Source organism: Vicugna pacos, chromosome 5 (assembly GCF_048564905.1).
Source record: "Vicugna pacos chromosome 5, VicPac4, whole genome shotgun sequence".
NCBI classification, from domain to species: Eukaryota; Metazoa; Chordata; class Mammalia; order Artiodactyla; family Camelidae; genus Vicugna; species Vicugna pacos.
In genome coordinates, this window is record NC_132991.1 from 8,422,625 (window position 1) to 8,445,636 (window position 23,012).

Genomic DNA, 23,012 nt, shown 5'->3' on the forward strand with positions numbered 1-23,012 from the left:
ACCGCCTCACGTGTGTGGCAGGCTCTTGGAGCGCATACACACACACACACTCCGGTTATTAATGTCAAGTATGCCAAAGATACGCTGGAAAATCATTACCATTCATCGCCACTAACCGCCATTAAATTTCAATCAATTCAACTTAGCACAAGTGTACTTGAGCGGCCCTTACAGTTCCTTATAAATGTGGCTCAAAAGTCGGGCTGACTTATTGCATTGTCCACCACACAAAGAGGCATTGCTAAGCATCTGCTTGGACCCGAGGACGGATGCTCTTTTAACGTCCTAAGCATTCAAAGATCTTTCCTTTTCTGAGTGCTAAGAGATCTTGAATCCCTACAGGTCAAGACGAATTGGGGTGGGGTGGGGGGCGGGGAGAAGAGGGTTGCTATTCTGAGAGACCACCGTTCCTTTCCTGCCTCTGGGGTGGGGGAGTCAGGGCAAAAGGAGGCTATAGTCAGTCTCACAGATACAGAGAAAGTTTCTCGCACCACCCAAAGTTTGGTAACTTGGGCCCTCTTCTCCTGGCTCTCATGAAATGCGCTCAATTCACTCTGCAAACTGTAACCTAAAGTGGAATCCCCTTCTCGGAGAAGGGGGAGGGTGAGCCAGTCGGAAGAAGGAGGGAGAATCAGCGGCAGTCTGCAGGGAGGGCACCTCCTGGAGAAGGCTCCTTCCCCAGGTGGGCGCAGGCTCGCGCCAACGCTCCCAGCGGGGAGGCCGGGCCCCGCGCGCTCCCGTCTCTCGCCGGGCGACAAAGGCGGCGTCGCCGGCGCGGGCCGATTTGGATCTGGCCCGCTGGCTTTCTTCCCGACTCGCCACGAATAGGGTCCGGCCTGCCGCCGCCCGCCGGTGCGCAGCCAGGACAAAGTGGCCATTGTTCCGGCGCCGCAAACCAGGCCGGCAGGCAGGTGGGAGGAACGCGGCGCGGACGGCGCGCGGGCGCTCGGGGCGCTGAATGTTCCCCGGACGCGGGCACGGTCCCCACGGCCTGGGCAGGCCGCCTCCCGGAGGCCTCCCGGCCAATTCCAACACGGGGCCGGGGGTGGGGAGAGGAAGAAATGAGAGGAGGGGGAGCGAAATAAAAAGATGCAAAAAGAAAGAGATGGGGGTGGAGAGAGAGGAGAAGGAGGGAAAGAAAGAAGGGACAGAGAAGGAGGGAGGAGAGGGACAGAGAGCGGCGAGAGAGGCGAAAGGGGGAAAGAAAGATAGAAGGAAAGGAGACAAAGAGGACAGAGAAGGGAGATGGGAGAGAAGAGACAGACGTGTGTGCAATCGAACTGGATCACAGGCTGCCCAGAAGCCTCTGCAAAGAGCAGAGCTAAAAGTTCACCCTGTTCCGTAGAGTGAAGCAGCTCCAAACCCAGCCGAGTCAGCAAAGTGTAATCACACCAGGGGCTTTGCTTAATTACAGGTTTGAGAGCTGGGGCTGGAGGAAGGGCGATACTCTGTCCCTGGGAAGGCCCAGGCACTCAGATGGTTTGTAAGGGTGAGGAATACAGATATTCCCCACCTCCTTCGGGCCTGAGCCCCCCCACCCCGGATCCTGGAGAACGAGGCTGGGATCTGCAGCGTAGTAGACTCAGGCTGGCCCAGCACAGCCATCACGAAGCAGCTTCTAACGTTCAGTGGGGACAGGAGTCCCGGGCTGAGCCGGTGCTGGTCAGCAGGGAGGCCCCGCCTCAGCCCGCCTCAGGGCCGCCCGCCTCCTCCCCCCCTCCCCCTCACTTGCTGGAGGCCAGGGGCCCTCGACCGAAGGGGGGAAATCAATCGCTTGCTAATGAATAAAAAGTCCCCTTTATTTCACTGCTGTTTTTGGTTCATTAAATTTTCCACAGATTTGCAGAGAAGAAAACATAATCAATAAACCCTGACAAAAGTGAACGTGTGAAAAAGGCCAGAGAATGGAAAAGTGAGATAAAAGTGATATCCGATCACAGATTTCAGCGGCAGATGACGAGCCGGGGCTGCTGAAGAATCTCAATGGGCCATCACCCTTTTGCGGCTTTCCTTCCCTTTGCTGAAACTCTTCATTCGAGACAATAGGAAATGCACTAAAACTTTTTTCTTATGCTAATGCATGAAACTGGGCACTCACAGTTAAAACACACTTCCCAGCAACCTGGTTTTTTTTTTTTTTTAACACACAGGCAGACACACAAAACCACATTAACTTACTCAATTTAAACCCAGTCTCAACACCAGTTTAATATGAACTCTGGTCATATCCTAAATGAGTTCTCCTACTTGTATTTTTTTTTTTAAGAATCAGAATCAGAACATGAACAGGGCTAGCGAGGATGCTTTTGCTGATGAAGGAATTGGGGGAAAGAGACTAAACATGAAGAAAGTAACGCTGTTATCATTGGTGCATTTTCCCAGGGTTTTAAACACACTTTTGTAGGTAAAGGCTGTTTTGGTCACCCTCAAAATCTAAAAACAACGATCAATGATTTTTTTTAAAAATCCGTTACATTCCACAGCAAACACTTAAATTAATTTTAGAAGAAGTAAATTTGAATCTGATGTCACGTATTTCTTTAAAAGCCACTAAGCTGTTGCTCTTGAGCAAAAGCCACTGCCAAACGACAAAGTTGTCTGATGACCCCTTTCCAAATCGTCTTTTAAACAAGCATGGGGCAAAAATTACAGAGCAGTCTCCCTTCCCGCCTTCTTTATAAGTGAGTGAGCCTTGTTCACTGAAATTGCTGCCTGTTCAGATTTTTGCTACCATCACCTATTTGGCCTCTGAGTTTTCTGGAATCTGAGAATACAGTTTCTCTCTTTGGCATTCTTCACGTGTTTCATTTGTCTGCACCTCTGACACTTACTCAAGAGAAGGAGGGAGTGGGGGGTACTGCTTCCCCAGGGTTCCTTTTCAAAGGGCCCCAGTCCAGCGGGAACAGCTGCAGCTGCCCACAGCGAGGTCCACCTGGCCTGGCCGGCCTGCATGCACCGGGAAACAGGCCCTGGCACAGGTAGGAACCCACCTACCCCACCCCCATCCTTAAGAAGCAAGGCAGTTTGCTCCACCTGCCTCAGCGTCACCAGCATGAATGGGCGTCATTCAAATGAAAGGAAGCCCAACTGAACACACACTTTCCCCAAGGAAAAGGCAGGCTGCCCCACCCCTAGAACACACAAGGATGTAGGATTCCGGTTTTAAGCTTTAACAAGCCAGCTGGGTGTGTAGGGGTCACACAGCCTTTCAAAGTGCACAGGACAACCTCCTGGTCCCGTTTAAAGGGAACTGCTGGCATCTGCAGGGTAAAGGTCGCCACCACCCCCCGCCCTTCCCTGGGGGGCCAAGAGAGGCCCTGATGGAAGAGGCGTGTTTAGTAGGCAAATATTCAATTTTGTCTGCCTGCCTGTTGAATCCCCTGGTTTGCTAATCCAGCCCTAGGGGCTGCACTGTGTACAGGGCACTTGTGGGAGTACAAAAAGCATGAAGTATTTGTGTATTTTTCAGTCTGCAGTGCAAACAAGCCAGCTACAGTACACAGCCCCCAAGACCCCCTCAGCCAGGCAGTGAGTCGCTGACCAGTGGCTCTGTGGTCCCCTCTCCTGGACCAGGCAACTCAAAGGGTTTCTTCTATTCAGGGATCTCTCCCCACACGTGGGCAGGAGCATCCCTGAGGGGCACCCCTTTCTAAGGCCGCCCCACCAGAAGGGCCTAACCCCACACACCCTTCAAGACGGGCCAAGTCAAGAGTCCCCTCCAAGGCCATGGCCACGGTCAGTGTGAGTTTGGGAGCAGCTAGAAGGCTCTGCTGAAGGAGTCTGAGCCCTGTGCAAAATCCCCTCAAAAGAATTCCCACGAAGGACAAAAAAACTCATCTCTTAACAGTCCCGCCTTGCTCCTTGGTGAGCCTGGCCCTGGTTTGAGAGTGTTTTTCCCCCTCCCATTCTCATTCTCACCCACTGACTTTGGAAACAGACTGCTCTGACTATGGTTTCTCACTCAGATGCCAAACCAAGGGACAGCCGGATCACCTGAGGGTTATTTCCTGGGTGAACAGGCTCCTCACCTCGACTGGGGTGCATCATGTATTAGTTTAAATCCTCCTAGAATCACTAACTAACCTCGTACAATTAGCACATTTCTTAAAGAAAAGGGGGAATACCAACCATCCTAAATATCACAAAATATAACTGTGTTTGAAACTCTTAGACAACTGCCAACTCTGGGGTTTGAGTGGAATTTAAATCTGGGGGAGAATGTCTTCACGATTTCCTGGAACCTTTAGCGGAAAGGGGAGAAGCAGCAAGTCTAGGAAAACGAAAGCAAGAAAGATGATGGAAATAAAAGAGGAGCAAGAAGGGAGGTTAGAGGCAAAAGACGCATACAAGGAAGGTCCCAGAGGAGCGCATCTGTGTGGCCTAGAATTACTGCCCAAGGGCAGACCAGAAGCTGGGCAAAGCCTAAAGGGCACCAAATCTCAAAGCAGCCAGGCGTAGCCAGGGTGCCCTCACCGGCCCTGGGGAGACCAGCCCAAGTAGCCACACAATGAATTTCCTCACACGGAGGCAACTCCAAAGGGGCTCCCAGACAGGGGGAGGCCTGACCCCCACACAGGGAAGCCGAGAGAAGGAAGCTCTCAGCTAAGGTAAGTAAATGGGCGGGGAGGGGGCTTGTAGGTGAGGTGATCAGAACAAACAGATCTCATCGGGGAGACTTTTGACAAGTCCGCCTATTGCGCCGCTTTCCACCGCTGTATATTTGGGATTGCACAGTTTATTTACTTTACTTTTTGGCACCGAGCCCCCTGAGCATGCCAATATAATATTTGTTTAAACACTATTTTATGCCGCTTGCGAGGGAAACGTTTACTTTCAAATTCTCCAACATCCCCCAGAGCCTCGTCTGCAAACAGCATATGAGCGTTTTACAACTGCTCCCTTTATCTGAAGCTGTCGGGATTAAACCTTCACACGCCCGGCGAGGGCGGCGGGGCGGGGGCGCAAGACTCGGCCGCGGCCACCAGGCTGCAAAGCCCGCGCTAGAGGCCGTGCACCGCGCGGGATGCCCGGACGCGAGGGCAGAGGAGAGCTTAAAAGACCCCTGGGGCCCGGCACCGGACTCTGGGGAAACGTCTACTTTTCCAGCCGCGGTCAACTCTGAAAGCCACATGAAAATTATACAAAAGAAAGGGGAGTTGGGGGAGGCACCCTGGGGAAGAACCAAGGCCCGAGAGCGCCTCTGGGGCCGGTCACCTTGGGTGAAGCGCGCGGGCTCCATCCCGAGCTCCTCGCGCTGTAGAAGTCGGGTTTCCTAGGAAATGACAGCAATTACTGCCGGGCTGAAAAGGCGCCGAGTTGGGTGGACTTCCAGCTCCCCGAGGCGGCGGGCGCACTCACGCGCGCGCGCGCGCGCACACACACACACACACACACACACACACACACACACGCACGCACATTACCCGCCGCCCCCTCCCCCGCCCCCGTCCGGGGAAAACGCTCCCCTTTCTAAACCCTTAATAGGATTGGCGCCCAACTCTCTCCGCGCCTCTCCCCATCCATCACACACAGATCAAGTTGCAGTAGTGGATTTTTCAAATTCCTCAGCAAATATACTTGTTGAGAGATTGCCGGGGGAGGGGGGCGGTGGGGACGATGAGTGGGGGCGGGGATGAAAGTGCGGGGTTGGGGGACCCGAGGACAGGGCGAGGGATTACGTGCGGATCCCTCCGGGAAGTCAAGCGGCTCTCAGGGCGGAGGGCAAGAGAGGAGGAGGAGAGAAGCAAGGAGGGAGACCGGAGAGGAGAGCCTGACCGGGGGGAGGGGGCGACAGGGCCTGAGGAGGGGGAGGAAGGAGCGAGAAAGAAAGAAAGGCAGGACTCGGGACGGGTAGCGCGGAGAAGTGCAGTTATAAGTTCACAGTGGCTGGCTGCAGCCCCTCCACACACGACACACTCCCCGAAGACACACTCCCATGGCCTACCTCTCGGAGCTTCCCAGCATCCCAGCCTCCAGTGCTACCCCCAACTCCCGACAAAACAGCCCCAGGCTCGGGCGCAGTGGAGACGGGGTGGAGGCCGGCTTGGCTGCGTACCCCAAGAAGACAGGCTCGTTCACCCAGGTGGGAAGGGGGATGCAAAATCGTCCCCCGGCCACGAGTTCCTAGCCCTCGGGCCTCCCTTAAGTCCCCGCCTGGCTTGGCCAGACCCGAACCGGGGCTGCCCCCGTGGCCCCCAGCCCCCTTAAGCCCCGTGTCCAGATCCCCGTGCCATAGCGCGGGCACCCGGCCGCGGGACCCTCCAAGACGGCGCAGCATCCTATTCGGCCCGGCTTCGGCCGGAGTAGGGGGCACTTCGCAACGAAAAGCAAGCAAAAGAAGGCCAATGCAACTTTACCGAAGAAGACAAAAGTTTGCCTCTAGTACGCAGGTGGCCTCTGGGGCGCCGGGCGGTGGCTGCGGGCCCCCATCCCAACTTGGCTGGCGTGGCGACCCGCGGCGGGCTGCCGTGTGCCGGGGCTCAGTCCGGCCAGGGCGGGGCGGGCCAGGCAGGGGAGGGGACCGAGAGGCGGCTGGGGGCCTGGCAGCCCCTACCGCCTGCGGGCGGGTAGCTCCCTGAGGTTCCGGCACGCTGCGCGGCCCGTGCTCCTTCCTCTCGCTCCTCGGACTCCTACGGCACCTCCTCGCCTCCCTCCGCGTCCGCCGCCGCCGCCGCCGCCTCCCGCTCCTCCTCGAAGACTCATTGATGGGAGTTTGAAAAAAAGTCCGCGGAGCCGTGCTGCCTCGGCTGGCGAGCTCCGGCACTCCTGCAGTCCAGCAGGCCGCCGGGACGGCGCAGCGCCCCCGCGCGCACGGCTGGAGCACACCCGGGCGCCGCGCACCCGCCCGCACCGCGCGCACCCGCCGGGAGGGGACCCGGGGGAACCCGGAGGGGAGGGGCGGCCTCGCCTCCCCAACACCAAGGAAGGAAAGCACACCTACGAAGAAAGTTCGAGCCGAGAATGAAAGAACGGGGCAGCCCCCAACACTTTTTTTGAGGCTCCGGGGTGGGGGGGCGGGGTGGGGGGGTCGCTAACTCAAGTCAGATGAGCTTCGTGGCTGAGGCGCAGAGACTGCTCTGTTTTCAATCTCTGAAATCACCCGCCCTTCCCACCTCCTCCTTCCCCTCCGCCGGGAGATGCCCGGGTCGCTGTTCTCAGTGCGCCCGCTTCCCCGGGCCCCGGGGCGGAAGCCGGGGACGGGAGGGAAAGAGGGGAGGGAGGCTGGCTCTACAGGGGCTAGTTCCGCGCGGACCCTCTTCTAGCCAGCAGCGCGCGCAGGTGCCGGGGTCTGGCCTGCGCCCCTCGCCGCGGCTCACACAAGTCGCCATCTGAGCGCGTGCTGGTGAGAAGCGAAGCAGCCTTCTAGGTTTGGTGCATGTGTTTTGTAGGGAGGGTTTTTGTTTGTTTTATTTTGTTTTGTTTTTTAGAGACGCCACTCGAGCTGCCGCAACCAGATGGAAGTAATCAGAACCCAACAATAACAGAGGAAGAAGGAAGAAAAAACCTCACTGAATTTTCGGGCCAACGTGTGTATGGGTGTATGTGTGTGAAACAACTTGCTTAAGCAAACTAGGTGACGGGCCCCAGGCCCTCAAGCCGCACCGCAGCCCGGAACTGAGCTTCCTGGCTTGGAGAAGCATGAGGGCAGCTGGCTAAAGTGTCCCCAACCCATCTCTTAGGGCCGAGGGTCCTCACCCAAAGAGTGCCTCATTGGGGACCGTTTTCTGTTTCTTCCTAACATTTGTGTAGCCCTTACTATGTGCTAGGTGACACGTTCTATTTCTTACAAAACTCTGTAAGGTAGATCTTCTCCCCCATTTTACAGGCAAGAAGACTGAGGCTTAAAGAAGGTAAGTAGGTTGTCCAAGGTCAGGCCACTGAACTGCCATCCTCCATGAGTTCAATACGTTGTACCATTAGTTCGACTAAATTCACCCTGTTGAGGATTGTGAGAGTGTCCCTCCCTTCAGCCCTTTTTCTTAAGGTTGCATCTTGTCTAGAATGCAGGGGAGCCAGACTCAGAAACCCAATTCTACCCTCCCTTCACAAGCCTATTTTTCCGATATAACCCCTTTTGTCAGTAGATCTCTCCATTTACCGTTGACCCTCCCCTAACTTTATTCTTCACTTTGTAATCAAAGGGGGAGCATTATTATTTGCTATTTGCTATTACCTACCTTCTTTGCCTTCTCCTTACATTCATTTATATGAGATAACAAGTATTTCCTGACCTACAGAAAAAAAATATGTAGAACCATATCAGAACAATTTGATGCTAATTTTGTTTTTCTCAAATAGGCTCTCCAGAAGGGGGAAAAAAAAAAACCTCTGCAGGGTTTTTAAAAAGCAAAACTTGCAGAAGTCAATATATTTATTAAAGGGAAGAGATGTTTTGGAAGGGACTTTTTCTTTAAATATGATCAGATTCACCATTCCTCCATGCTGTTTGTTTAAATTCCTGTTGAGCTTTCAGACACAGACTCCAAGGAGACAGAAAAAGTAAACTCTCCCTCCCTCCTTGGCCATATTTTAATGACCCTATTCATATCTACCCCATGAAATGTGGGGAATCATTTCATGTTACTGGAATATTAGCAGCATCAGCTGATTACTTCATTACAAGCTTGTCTCTGTTGGTTTTCTTGTGTTGTTAAGTTCGTGAAGACATTTAAACAAATCAACATTTTGGGATATTTCCTTTTTCTGTTTTTCTGCTCAGACCCGCACAGGTCCTGCTGGAATCCAGGCACTCCCATAACCTTTCCTGGCTTATTTTGGCAAGAAAGTGGCTGTTGAGATGAAGATGGAATCTTTTCGGTTTGAGGAGGGTGTATAAACATTATGCCTTGATCTCCAGATGGTCAGCAGTCTGGGCACAAAAAAAGCAGCGGAAGGTTTGGAGCAGAGGCAAACTGGCGTAGCAGAGAAAGCCTTCACCTGGACATGGGACACCAGGTTCTGGTCCCAGGTCTAGTACTAAATGTACGACCTTGGGCAAGTCCCCATTCATTGTCAGTAACTTTCTGTGCACCAGGCACTATGTTAAGTGATGAGACATCACAGTGAATGGGACTAATGAGATCCTTTCCCTCGTGGAGGTTTGTGTTTCATCAATAACCACAAATACATAATTACAAACTGAGTGGAAAAACAATGTGAAGTATTCCAAGAGCTTATGATTGGTGACCTGAGCTAGCAGGAGGGGGCAGAGGGGAGGGAGAGAAGGCTTACCTGAGAAAGTGAGGTTCACTGATATGAAGAAAGAGTGAAGGACAAAAAAAAGCAAAAAGCGATAAATGGAATTGCATGAAAAAGCTTCTACACAGCACACACACACACACACAATCAACACATTGAAAAGGCATCCTATAGAACGGGAAAAAAATACTTGCAAACCATACACTGACCAGGAGTTTATTTCCAAAATATATAAGGAACTCCTAAAACTCAATAGCAAAAACACAAATGACCTGCTTAAAAAATGGGCAAAGGACCTGAATAGACATTTTTCTCAAAAAGACAAACAGATGGCCAACAGGTATACAAAAAGATACTCACCAGGGAAATGCAAATCAAAACCACAAAGGGATAGCACCTCACCTTTGTTAGAATGGCTGTTATCAAAAAAACCAAAAGATAGCAAGTGTTGGCAAGGTTGTAGAGACAATGGCATCTTTGTGCACCGTCAATGGGAATGTAAAATAAAATAAAAATGGTACCTAGTAGTGTAACCATTATGGAAAATAGTATCGTGGTTCCTCAAAAAATTAAAAATAGAATATGATCCAGCAATCCCACTTTATATCCAAAAAGATTGCAATTAGGACTTTGAAAAGATACCTGCATTCCTGTGTTCATTGCAGCGTTGTTCACAATAATCAAGATATGGAAACAACCCAAATGTACATCACCCAATGAATAGATATAGAAAATGTGGTACAAACATACAATGGAATATTATCCTTAAAAAAGCCGGCAATCCTACCATTTGCAACCACATAGATCAACCTGGAGGAAATGACAAGTGAAATAAATCAGTCACAGAAAGACAAATATTGCACAGTTCCTCTTATGTGAGACATCTAAAATAGTCAAAGATATAAAAGTAGACAATAAAATAGTGGTTACCAGGGGATGAAATGAGGGGAATATGGAAAGTTGGTGGTTCAATAGGCATAAATTAGTTGTATGAGAGAAGTTCCAGAGACCTGCTGTACAAGAAAATCCAGGCCCAAAGAGAAGTGCCTTGTCCATCCTTGCACAGTGTTCCAGTTACCAGGGTTGTCTGACAAATTGTCCCCAAACTCAATAGCACAAAGCAATTGTTTATCATGTGCAAAGATTCTAGGGTTCAGGATTTTGGACAGAGCATGGGACAGTTTGTCTCCGCTCCATGGTGTCAAGGCTTCAGCTGGAAGACTTCAAGGCTGGTGCCAGGATCATCAGAAGATTTGCCCACTCTTATGCTTGGCTGTGGATGCTGGCTTCTGGCCAGGGGGCCTCAGTTCCCTTGTGTCTGGACTGCTCCATGTGGTCTCACTACTGAGACTAACTAGGGCTTCCTCACAGCATGGTGGTAGCCGGGTTCCCAGGGTGAGTGTAATAAGTATATAATAGCCAGGCAGAAACCCTATCCCTCTTTAGGAAACTTTGAAAGAGACACTGCATCACTTGGCTGCATCCTATTCATCGAGACACAAAGTTCTGCCTAGATTCAAGGGAAGGGAAACTTCTTACTGCTGCTTCTTAACAATTTTCTTGTGGGGGATAATTATATTCATTTATTTATTACTTTTACTATTTTTTTAATGGAGGTACCCAGGATTGAACCCAGGACCTTGTGCATGCTAAGTGGTGCATTCTACTACTACGCTATACCCTCCCCCGCTTACACTCTGCTTCTTGATGGGGAACAGTAAGATTCTGAAGAGCGCACAGGAGCAGAAATGGTACTGTGGCTCTTTTTGGAAACACAATCTGCCACGCGAATCTGACTGGAGACACAGAAATGACTAGAAAGAGGCTCGAAGGTAGCCCGCCAGGTGTTTTGTGGCTTGGCTACACAGCAGGCACTCAGGAGCACTAGAAGGAAGCAAGAGACCCAGTTCTTTCGCTCAAGGAACCTGCCCCTCTCATAGAGAGATACACAAACTTGGCCACAACAGAGGAACACGAGGTGATGTAGGAGGTAAGGAGGAGTGGGCTGTGGCTGAGAGGAGCTGGGTGGTGGAATAAACAGCCGGGCAGTGGCCAAGGAGTTGTCAGGACAACAACAAGAGCCCATCCCCTAGTGGACTGATTGATCGTATGTTATTCTTTCAAGAGTCCTGAGATGGCCCTGAGTCTCCCCTGCCCTTCCAACCCAATAGACCTCCTATGGGCTCTCTGGGATCAGGAACACTGTCAAGTCTGGGGTCACTCCTAGGCTGCGTGTCTGTTGTTACAGTGCAAATACACCTGGGACGGCTAAGACGGACACTTTCTAGGGGACACTCCTAACCGCTGTGAGTGCATTGATCAGCTCTTTTCCAAAGAACAAGCTTATAAAGAAGGAGGAAGAAACATAAAGATGGCACTTGAGGGGACATGGAAGGAGGATGCCAGACAGGCCAAAGACCCACAAGCCCCAGTCTTCAACCTCGTCCCAGACACATTGCGGGAGAAAGCAACTTAGAGACACACAGGAGATTTGTGCAAAGTTGGGAGATGTTAGGAACCTCCTCCCACAAAAACAACCAGTGAAAATCCTTTTCCCTTTTAGGGCTACCCTAGAGGACACAGCTGGGAAAGAGTCAAGTGTGTAAGGGCCAGAACTCTTTGGATAATGGGTACATTTGTGCACACACGCACGTGAATGTATCCATTCATTCACTCATCCCTGTTGAGCTTCTGCCAGATACCATGCACTTTAGAGATGAAAAGATGAATGAGACACAATCCTGGCTGCCTGCTACCCGCTGGTACCCCGCTGGGTGATACTCCCACAAGCCCCCGCCCGCGTCAGCTCGGAGCAGCAGGGCTATGAAGGAGGTTCCCATGTGCAGGGCAGACTGGAAAAGGAAGGAGCTGGGGAGAGGGACTAAGGGACATTGACGCAGACATCCTGGGGAGGGGAGATGAGGGGAGGGCACTGCAGTAGGGAGGAGGCAGCAAAATCACAGGGCTTAGAGATGTCGTGGATGCTTGTCAGGTTTTTTTCCTCCTCAGCGCCAGCCCTCCCAAGAACTTTTCTCAAGATACATTGAGGGTTTCTTAACCCATGTGAAAGAGAGCAGCGTCTCACAGCCACCACTGAGTCTAAGGAATATCAATAGCCCTCACCAATCACATAAGCAAGAAAGGCATTTTTTCAAGACAATTTAAAAAGAAATTATTAAAGACTCCTCATTAAAATGTGATGAAATTTTTATAAGACACTGGACTGACCTACACATTGATCTTAAGGATAGCCAATCCTTACCCATAGAGTTTCTAATTTAACTTAAATTAGTCACTTTTCTTAGTAGTTACCAGGAAGCTATGGAGAGACAGTGTGTAACATGGTGCTTCTCCTTGGGTTCCATCCAGTCCATTGTCTCCAGCAGAAAGATACATGTGCAAGTCACCCATGGACTTCATTCAAAGAGCATTTAAACTCAGATCTTCCCAAATGTATACACATCATTTCTCTCCTTTGATACCGCCTCCATTATCCTTTTTTTTTTTTTTTAACGTTTCAGCTTGTCTTTTTAGATGTCTGGTGTCAGAGTTGTGTTTTGTGCCTGGGTTACTTGATGAGCCTTGTTTGCCAGAAGTCAGCTGGGGAGAGGCAAGCTCCTACAGCCTTTGAATAAATAGAAGAAGGAGAGAGATGGCTTGGAGGTCACCCTGTGCTAGGCCATGTGGTGGAGGGTTTCAGCAAAATGGAAGCAGGAAGCTGGTTCATGAAGGCAGGAGTTGGTCCGCAGCTGACACTTACCTACATGGGTATATTAGATAACAAATCTTCCCCCCCAATATTAACATACAAATCAAAAGTTTTCCTATTAGCCATAAAAAAGAATAATGCCATTTGCAGCAATATGGATGGACCTAGAGATTATCATGCTAAGTAAAGTAAGTCAGGCAGAGAAAGACAAATATTGTATGTAGAATCTAAATGTGGATTTATATGTGGAATCTAAAAAAATGATAACAAATGAACTTATTTACAAAACAGAAATAGACTCGCAGACATAGAAAACAAACTTATGGTTACTGAATGGGAAAGTGGGGGGATACATTAGGAGTTTGGGCTTAACAGATACACGCTACTATATATAAAATAGATAAACAACAAGGATCTACTATATAGCACAGGGAACTATATTCAATTCCTTGTAATAACCGATAACAGAAAGGAATCTGAAAAAGAATATATATATATAACTGAATCACTTTGCTGTATACCTGAAACTAACACAACATTATAAATCTTCAATTAAAAAAAGATATTTAAAAAATTTCATATAAATAAACAAAACCAGTTAGAAAATAAAATGGAAGATAGCAAAGATTATGATAGCAAAGAGGAAGAAGGTATAAATTATCTAAGATTAAATGTGAAAAGAGATGTTCAAACCTGTATGAGAAAAACCATAAAACAACACTGAAACACAAGAAAGTAGACTTGAACAAATGGAAACTTATGTGTTCTTGGTTAGGAAGACTCAACGTCATAAAGGAGTTAGTTATCCCTGGGTTAATGCATATATTATTACAATCCAGGAGGGAGGGTGTAGCTCAGTGGTAGAGCACATGCTTAGCATGCCTGAGGTCCTAGCTTCAATCCCCAGTACCTCCATTAAAAAATAAATAAATAAACCTAATTATCTCCCCTCAGAAAAACCTAAAAAAAATTTTTTTTAAATCATTGCAATCCAAATAAAAATACCATCTTTTCCTGGGGGATGGGGGAAACAGGGCTAGATAAGTTAACAACTACAATGTTCGTCTGGATGAAGAAAGAAGCAAGAAGAGCCAGGAAAAATCCTGGAAAAGAAAAGCAATGGAGGGGCAGGGTGGGGAGGGTGGCAGGCAAGCCTATCAGACCTTAAAACATATTATAAAGTCTCTATAACTAAAACAATTTGGTATTGATGAATGCATATAAAGGCCAATGGAATGGGATACAAAATCCAGAAACAGACCCAACTGTGTATGGAAATTTCAATTGTGATAAAGGTGGCATCGTAAATGAGTGCGTGAAAGATGTGCTCTCTAATGAGTTGTGTTGGGATAACGAGAAATTCAAACTAGACTAAGGTACCACTTCTCACCTATCAGACTGACCGAGACCCAAAGCTTGACAACATACACTGACAGCGAAGCTGTAGAGAAACGAGCACTCTTGTCCACCACTGGTGGAAATACAGAATGGACAACCCGTATGCAAGGCAGTTTGGACCATCTAGCAAAATCACATACGCATTTACATTTTTGACCTAGACGTCGCACTTCCAGGTATCTACCTCAGACACAGTACAAAAAGGTGCGTGCAGGAGACCGTTAATAGCAGCATATTCGTAATACCAATAAAATGGGAAACAACCTGAATATCTTCATGTGAGGTTAGATTGAAGTAATAAATAAATATATAATATAATATATAAGTACATTCAGAAATATATATACTCACAATGGAGTATTATGCAACTATAAAAAGAAATAAGGTGCATGCTCGCTTCGGCAGCACATGTACTAAAATTGGAATGATACAGAGATGATTAGCATGGCCCCTGCTCAAGGATGACATGCAAATTCTTGAAGCATTTCATATTTTTACTGCAGAAAGAAGTTGTGGTACATTTATATGATGGACTACTTACTCAGCAATAAAAAAGAATAAAATAATGCCATTTACAGCAATGTGGATAGAACTAGAGATTGTCATTCTAAGTGATGTAAGACAGAAAGAGAAAGAAAAATACCATACAATATCACTCATATGTGGAATCTAAAAAAAAAAGAAAAAAGAGGACACTAATGAACTCATTTACAGAACAAAAATAGACTCGCAGACATAGTAAACTATCATGGTTACTGGTGGGAAGGGGTTGGGAAGGGATATATTTGGGAATTTGAGATTTGCAAATGTTAACCACTATATTCAAAAATAGATAAAAAACAAAATTCTGAAGTATAGCACAGGGAACTATATTCAATATCTTGCAATACCTTTAATGAAAAAGAATATATATATATATATAAAAACTGAGACATTATGCTGTACACCAGAAATTGACACATTGTAACTGACTATACTTCAATTTTTTAAAAAGTTAAAAAAAATGAGGAGTATTTCTTTAAGCTATTAGATATAATAAGTGAAAGAAGCAGAGTGAGGCAAAGTGTGTATGGGGCACTATGGTCTATCTTGAATGTGATAAAAGTATGTGAACACAAGCACATATACAAGACGTGTTTGTGTTTTTAAGCAGATAAATCTTAAAATTATCCATGGAGGGAAGGAGGAAATAAGATACAGGGAACAGGAATGGAAGCAAGACTTCTTTGAATAACCCATGGATTTTTAGGATTAACTAGAACCATGGAAATATTTTACGTTACTATAAAACAAAAATTCCTTTTTAAAAAGTAAACCCCCAAACCAAAAGCAAAATGAAACAAAAGAATGTACATGTATGTCCGGTTAGTAGATACAAAGAGACAGATTATTCCATATGGCTTTAAAACATAATAATTTGACTGCACTATCATGGTGGGCTATACCTTTAGGACAAAAAGAGTGGGAGGCAGGGAGAACACATGATTTTCAATAACTATCCTGTTGGCAGAGTGCTGGTATTGTTCTGAGATACTATATATATAGTATGAAATAATGCAAGTGATGATAATGTTAGTATCATTGACAACAGCATGGGAGAAAGGAAATACAGATGTAAAATTAATTGGAAACTTAACAATCAATTGCAGTGATGAACTTTATGCGAATCCTGATTTGAAACAATATCAAACTAAGAAGGAAAAAAGTAAGACAACAGGGAAAATTTGGGCCCTGACTGGAGAATTATTGGTATAAGGAATTATTATTGATTCTTTATAGGTGATAATGGATTTTTTTTAAAGAATCCTTATCTTTTAGAGATACATATTGAAATATTTACAGGGGAAATTATATACTATTTGAGATTGGCTTCCAAATGATCTGGGATGGAGGGAAGGGGTGGGGATACAGATGAAACTAGATCGGCCAGAAATTGGTATTTGTTGATTCTGAGGGATAGGTTCAGGGGGAGTTTATCATCTCCCTATTCTTGAAATGTTTGATGTTTTCCATCATCAAAGGTGTTTTTTGCTTTAATTCTTAAAAAAGAATTCTTTAATTCTTAAAAAAAAAGAAGAAGAAGGAAAAGGAGAGGCAGAAGAAATAAAAATGAGTCAGGGTTTGAATAAGGAATGTACAGCAGAGGTTCTGCAGTCGCCTCTCTGCTGGTTTCCTTGACTGTGGTACCACCGTCCCCAGCCCAGTCACCTAAACTTCTACGTACAGTGTCACTCTCCTGCTCCAAACTCTTTAGCAGGCATGCAAGACACTTCAGAATGGAGTCTGAGCTCTTTCTTGCAGCACGTGACTCACTCTGTGTGTCCCCTGTCTCCACTCCTTTGAACATGGGCTGCCTCTCTCTGGAAGGCCCTTCACAACCTTTCCTACTGGTGAGCTCCTATGCATCCCTCAAAACAATGCTTGATTTTTACCTCTTCTGTGATGCTCTCCCTGAATTCCCTAAACAAAATGAGGCAGTCCCCATCTCTTCACAGTGATTACAGCAATACTGCTGTTGATGTCTGGGGGTTTGTTTCCCACCCCACTGTCCCCACTTGCTCTCCAAAAGCAAGGTCCTATTAGCATTCAGCGCAGGTCTCTAGCTGGGAGGACAAGGCTTAGCACTTGAGAGGTTCTCCACGGGTGCTGAGTGAATAAACAGGCATACCCCTCTGCCCAGCCCCCTCAGTTCTGACCGCAGTTCTGACTCCAGCTTTCCACTTCCTTCAGCTGCATCATTCAGTGCATTCAGCCCTGTTACATTTCATCCCGTTCCACTTTGGAAAACTTTTTTCTTTTTCCACAGCTTGTCTGTGTCAGGGGTATTGGATTGATAGGCGTGACCATAGTTTGAAATTCCAAAGACAGGGAACAGTGCTTTTTGGTAGTGTCTTCAGGATGACAAGTGGAACAAGGAAGAGACAGAGGCAGTGTGTCCAGGCCAGCACCTCCTGATGGCAAGGACGTTGCCCTACTTATCTCTGCATCTTCCATTTCCTGGATGGACCCCAGTGGGTGCCTCATGATGGGGCTAAAGCAGATGGGGGTGGGGAAAAAAGAGAACCACCCAATTCTGACGTCACGCTGTTTTAAACAATGCAAGTCATCTTCACCCTGGAGGGCTGAAAAAAATATGGTTAAGAGGAAACTGATACTACAATTAAATAAATAAATACATTTTAAAAAGAGAGGGAAAAAAAGAGGAAATTGACCCTAACATGGCTGAGCTGGTGGTAAGAGGATTGAGCCAGGTTAAGGAATATCTGGTCCTCAAATCCAGATAAATTACAACCCAGAGTACCATGTGAACTTGCAGGAATGAGTGTCAAATTGTACCCTACAACTCTCCAGGAGGTGCGAAGCCTAGGAAAGAAACCAGAATGTATGTCTGGGGGAAATGCTGTCTGCTTCTCCAATGAGGAAAAGTAGATTCTGATCAGATGCTTTAATATAAAGTCCTGGTGCAAGTTCGGGATGGAGGGGTTGGTAGTCAGCTCCTTGCAGAGACCACGTAGCTGGGCAGGGAACAGAAGCATGAGAGGCACATGGGTGGATCTGTAGCTGGGGATGCTTCAGCAGCTGTAGAGGGTGAGTTCTGCTCAAAGAACTGCTGCCCCAGTAGCCAAGTGGAGTGTCACCTGACTCTGTGCTCAGCCCGACCCGACACTACAGTTCTGTTAGTGACTTACATGAAGATGGAGAAGGTGGCTGATCATATGTGAGGATGTCCCAAAGCTAGATCTTCTAACTTGGGATGCAGAACCAAGATTTGAAATTATAAGACCTCACCACCCTAGAAGAATGAGAAGAAACTGGCAAAATGTAATCTTCGAGCTTCACAAATCCCATCCCATGAGGAAAGAACGGGGAGATACGGCTTGGCAGCAACGCCTGAGAGAGAGAGAGAAAAGAAAAATCTGAGGGTGTTTAAATTCAGTCCAGCTCATTTCAAACAGTGTGGTAATGTACAGCCTTTAGTCTCATTGACTCACTTGGGAATGTTTCCAGAGCTGCCCTGTGATGCGCCTTCCCTGGTCTGCTCACCACTGCACCCCAGTGTCCAGCATAGTGGAGGCTGGTGGGGTGCATGAAGGAGCCAGGCCTTGGACGAGACCCTGGAAGTGGACAGGGTGAGGTGGAGCCTTCCCCCTCACAGGCGCCCACACTGGACACGACAGCACAGAGGACAGGGACACTTTGAGTCCCCAGGGCAGCCTGTGGGTGGGGTGATCACATGATTTATCAACCGAACTGGTACCCACAGTGAAAGGGAGCACTTTCCATGATGATGCTGGACAACATGTGTAGATGGGACCAGCCCCAGAACAGAGACACGTAGTCACCCGCTGTGGAGATGACAAGAACATTAAGTGGGCTCGTGCTCTTAGGCCCCACAACCCTTCTTCTGGGAAATGTGTCTCAAATCTGGGCAATGTTTTATGCAAAAGATGTCCATCAAAATGCCATTTATAATGACCATGACCAAAATATCCCACATTAGAGGGATCTTTAAGTAAGCTATGGCATGTTGTTCCACACAGTGGAATTTTAGGCAGCCACTTGAAAAGGTTTTACAAAGAGTTTATTTCAATGTGGCAAAGAGATAGCTAATAGAATGCCGTGTGAAAAAAGCAAAATACAATCTCATTTGTCTAATACGATTATAACTCTAGTCCTAAAGAGTCAACCACTGCTTAGAATAAAAGACTGGAAGGAAATTCAGCAACATGTTAACGGCAGTTATTTGGGGGCTGGGTTCTACTTTTTGTACTTATTTTTTTGTATTTTCTTTGTCTTTTAATGTCTTTATTGTGGTGTGATTCCTGTACAGTAAACTACACATATTTCAGATGTACAATTTCATGAATTTTAATAGATGTTTACACCAATGAAACCACCACCACAATCAAGACAGCTAACATTTCCATTACTCCCCAAGAGGAGCAAATTTCGAATTCCCAATTTATCCCTTCTCATCCCCTTCACCCTCTGGTAACCATAAGTTTTTTCTCTATGTCTGTGAGTCTGTTTCTGTTTTGTAGATAAGGTCATTTTGTGTCCCTTATATTTTAGATTCCACATATAAGTCATATCGTATGGTATTTTTCTTTCTCTTTCTGACTTACTTCACTTAGAATGACATTCTCCAGGTCCATCCATGTTGCTGCAAATGGCATTATTTTATTCCTTTTAATGGCTGAGTAGTATTCCATTGTGTGTGTGTGTGTGTGTGTGTGTGTGTGTGTGTGTGTGTGTGTGCAGTACATAGAATAGAGATCCTGACAGAAGATGTCCACATTTTAATCCCCTAAACCTGTGATTATGCCACCTTACGTGACAAAAGAGACTTTGCAGCTTTGATTAGATTAATGACCCTGAGATGGGGAAATTATCCCACAGTATTATCCGGGTAGATTCAGTCTAATCACACTGAGTCCTTAAAAGTGGAAGAGGAGGCTGATGAGTGAGTCAGAGGCATGTACCTGAGCAGGACTCCACCAGCTGCTGCTCGCTGTGAAGACACAGAAAGGTGGCCACGAGGCAAGGAGTGAGGTGGAAACTGCTCTCAATTTACAGCCAGCAAGAAAGTGGGGACCCTGGTCCTACAACCACAAAGAACTGAGCTCTGCCAACAGCCTAAGTGAGCAGGAAACAGATTCTCCCCTGGACCCTCCAGGATGGGATGCAGCTCAGCTGTCACCTTGATTGATTTCAGTCTGGTGAGACCTGTTCCGGCCTTCTAGTCTACAAAATAGTGATATAATAAATGTGTGTCATTTTAAGCCCTACATTTGTGATAATTTGTCATGGCCATAGTAGAAAACAAACCTGGGCAAGGACGGAGCACTGGCTGGGGTCGGGACACCGTGGCACTACCACTGGGTGTCCGTCTGCCCTTGGCTCTTGGACTTCTACTTCCACACGAGGCAAGGATGATCTCTTAGCCGCCTCCTGCTCTGACCCTCTGTGTGGCATATGTACTTTATTGGCCCTGAATTTTGTAGAGGAAGGAGGTTTTTCCTTGTTTCAAAGCACAGGATCGCATGAAGGTTCCTCCAAAAATTATAGAACAACCATATGATCCAGCAGTCCCACCTCTGGGTGTACATCCTTAAAGAAAGGAAAACACTATGTGGTCCAGACGTCAGCAGCACCCTCATGTTCATTGCAGCGTTAGTCACAGCAGTCAAGACATGGGAACAACCTGCGTGTCTATCAATGGATGAATGAATAAAGTGTAGTGTGTGTGTGTGTATGCATATATATATATTTACTTATATAAAAAATAGATTATTCAGTTGTCAAAAGGAAACCCTGCCATTTGTGACAACATGGATAGATCTGGAGGGCATTTTGCTAAGTGAAATAAGTCAGACAGAGAAAGACAAATACTGCATGATCTCACTTAGATGTGGAATCTTAAAAAACTGAACTCACAGAAACAGAGACTAGATTGGTGGTTGCCAGAGGCAAGGGTTGCGGGGTTGGTGAAGTGGGTGAAAAAGGTCAAAAGGCATAAACTTCTGCTGATGAGATGAGTAAGTCCTGGGGATGTACGTCATGGACAGCATGGTGATTACAGTTAACAAGACTGTGTTGCATATTTGAAAGTTGATAAGAGAGTAGATTTTAAAAGTTCTCAACACAAGAAAGAAGATTTTGTAACTGTGTGAGGTAATGGATGTTAATGAAACTTATTGTGGTAATCATTTTGCGATATCTACAGGTGTCGAGTCATTATGGTCGAGGGTGTAGCTCAGTGGTAGAGCACATGCTTTGCATGCATGAAGTCCTGGATTCAATCCCCAGTGTCTCCATTAAAAATTTTTGTTTTTAAGAGTGAATGAATGAATGAATGTTTTAAAAAAGTTGTTATGTTGTACATCTTAAGCTAATACAGCATCATATGTCAATTATCTCTCAATAAAACTGGGGAAAAGTGAAATAAATTATTGAAAAAGCACAGACCCCTAGCCTCCTTCGTCAGATGACTATGAGGGTGGAGGTGGGAGAAGTAGGGGAGCAAGCCCAAAGCCTCTGGGTCCCAGAGCTGCCAGCAAGCTCCGACTGCAGGTGTCTGGCTGAGCTTTGTGTTTCGTGCAGCTGTGCTTCAAGGAGAGGTTGGTGCTGGCTTGTGGGCGCTCACAGGCTGGCTGCCCTGGGCATGGGGTGGGGAACAAGCAGAAGACTGGGAGGCTGGGTTCCCACTGGGAAGCAGACCTCCTGAAAGAGGCCTGCTGGGGCCTCCCTGCCTCATCGTGCCTCCTCCCCGGCCCTTTCCTGGGGGCACCAAGTGAGAGGGGGGCCTGGCATGGGGTGGGACAGGAGGTGAGGTGGCTCTCTGCAGGGCGCTTGGGGGCCTCCCCGGCCCAGACACTGCCGCCCTGCTCTGCTCTCCTCTGCAGCACCAGCGCCCGCGGCCTCCCACCCTGGTGCTTTGATCCGGTGGCAGACAGGCCCTGGGGTGCTCCCTGTCTGTTCCTGTCTCTGGGTGCGAGCCAAGACGGAATGTGGGAGGCCGACGTAGGCTGGGGCTCCCTACCCTGCCAGAGTGACATGGCTCATCCTAGGCTGGCCCATGTGGGAGCCTGAGCCCCTTCCTCGGAGTGGGATCCCCCCAGACGCCCAGAGCCACACTTAACTGAGTTAATCTGGGCCTCAGTTTTCCCATCTGTCAAACAGAGATAGTTAACAGCACTGACCTCAGAGGGTTGTTATGATGATAAAAATCAGAAATTTTCTAATGAGGTCTTAATATGCCAGAGCCTGGCATATTAGAAGTAAGTGTTCTATAGATCTTAACTGATTATTAACCACAGCATTAATAAAATCACGATGGAGTCATTGTGTGGACTGGAACAATTCACTTCTCCCCTTGGACCTCCGTTTCCGTGTCTAAAATGAACGGGTTGGTCTGGATCATCTCTGTAGTCCTGTCCCTTCCTGAGCTCTCACGCTGCCTCAGTTTCCTCGCCCTCCTCCTGGTCTGGTGGGCATGCGTCAAGCACAGGCTGTTACTGGACTGGTTCCTGATCGCCGTCTGCTGCCTTGGGGGGGCCTCACTGGAAGATGGGGCTGGCAGAATTTTAGACCCTCCCATGCCTGCCCCGGCCTGTCTTCACCAGGCACGCTGCAGGCTCGGTCAGGATGGCGGCCGAGGATTGGGGAAGTCTGGGGAGTGATTGTGGCCATGCTAACGTATAGAACAAGGCTTGTTGAGTCAAGATTAGCCTTCACCATGGTTCTCCTTCCCTTCCTTCATCTTCTCTAAAGTTCCAGCCCTCCAGGAGCTAGGTTTCACCACCCTGTCATGCACGACAGGAAGCCCTCAAAGAAATGTGAGCACCAGGTCTGGCCATAGTAGACAGTGAGTATGTATCAGGTGAATATATATCTGGACAGGGTTGGCGAGGACCAGGATACCCATCATCACTGACGTTCAGTGTAATGGTCCAGATGGCTAAGCTGTGTTCACAGACTCAGTGAGCAGGAAGGCTTTGCTAGTTGGGGTGGGGGGCACAGGTAATAGGCTGGGGCCTGAGCTGCATCCTGTCATCTTGCTCATTTTGGGTACTCCAGGCTGGGCCTGACTTCCAGCTGCCAGCACCCCCATCTGTCTGGACACTCAGTTTGCACTTCAGCTGCAAGCAGCCGGGAATTATGTCCCCTGGGAGCAGCCTCCTTCAGTGATAAACATGAGCTGGTG

At 47.7% G+C, this 23,012-nt stretch overlaps 1 protein-coding gene and 1 non-coding gene across 5 annotated transcripts in view; one reads left to right on the forward strand and one right to left on the reverse strand.

Moving 5' to 3' along the window:
- GLI2 (GLI family zinc finger 2) overlaps positions 1 to 6,928 on the reverse strand; it is a 245,751-nt gene extending 238,823 nt beyond the window's left edge. For 3 of the 4 annotated variants that reach the window (XM_072960820.1, XM_072960816.1, XM_072960813.1), the window contains exon 1: positions 6,357 to 6,928. The gene's annotated coding sequence lies outside the window, so the exon portion shown is untranslated. Of the gene's footprint in view, positions 1 to 5,944; positions 5,968 to 6,356 lie in introns of those variants that run through there. The other variant, XM_072960814.1, reaches the window with a different exon arrangement.
- Positions 6,929 to 14,694: 7,766 nt separating this feature from the next.
- LOC116280726 (U6 spliceosomal RNA) lies at positions 14,695 to 14,801 on the forward strand. The gene has a single exon (XR_004190211.1). It is a non-coding gene; the product is annotated as a U6 spliceosomal RNA (small nuclear RNA).
- Positions 14,802 to 23,012: the final 8,211 nt, after the last annotated feature.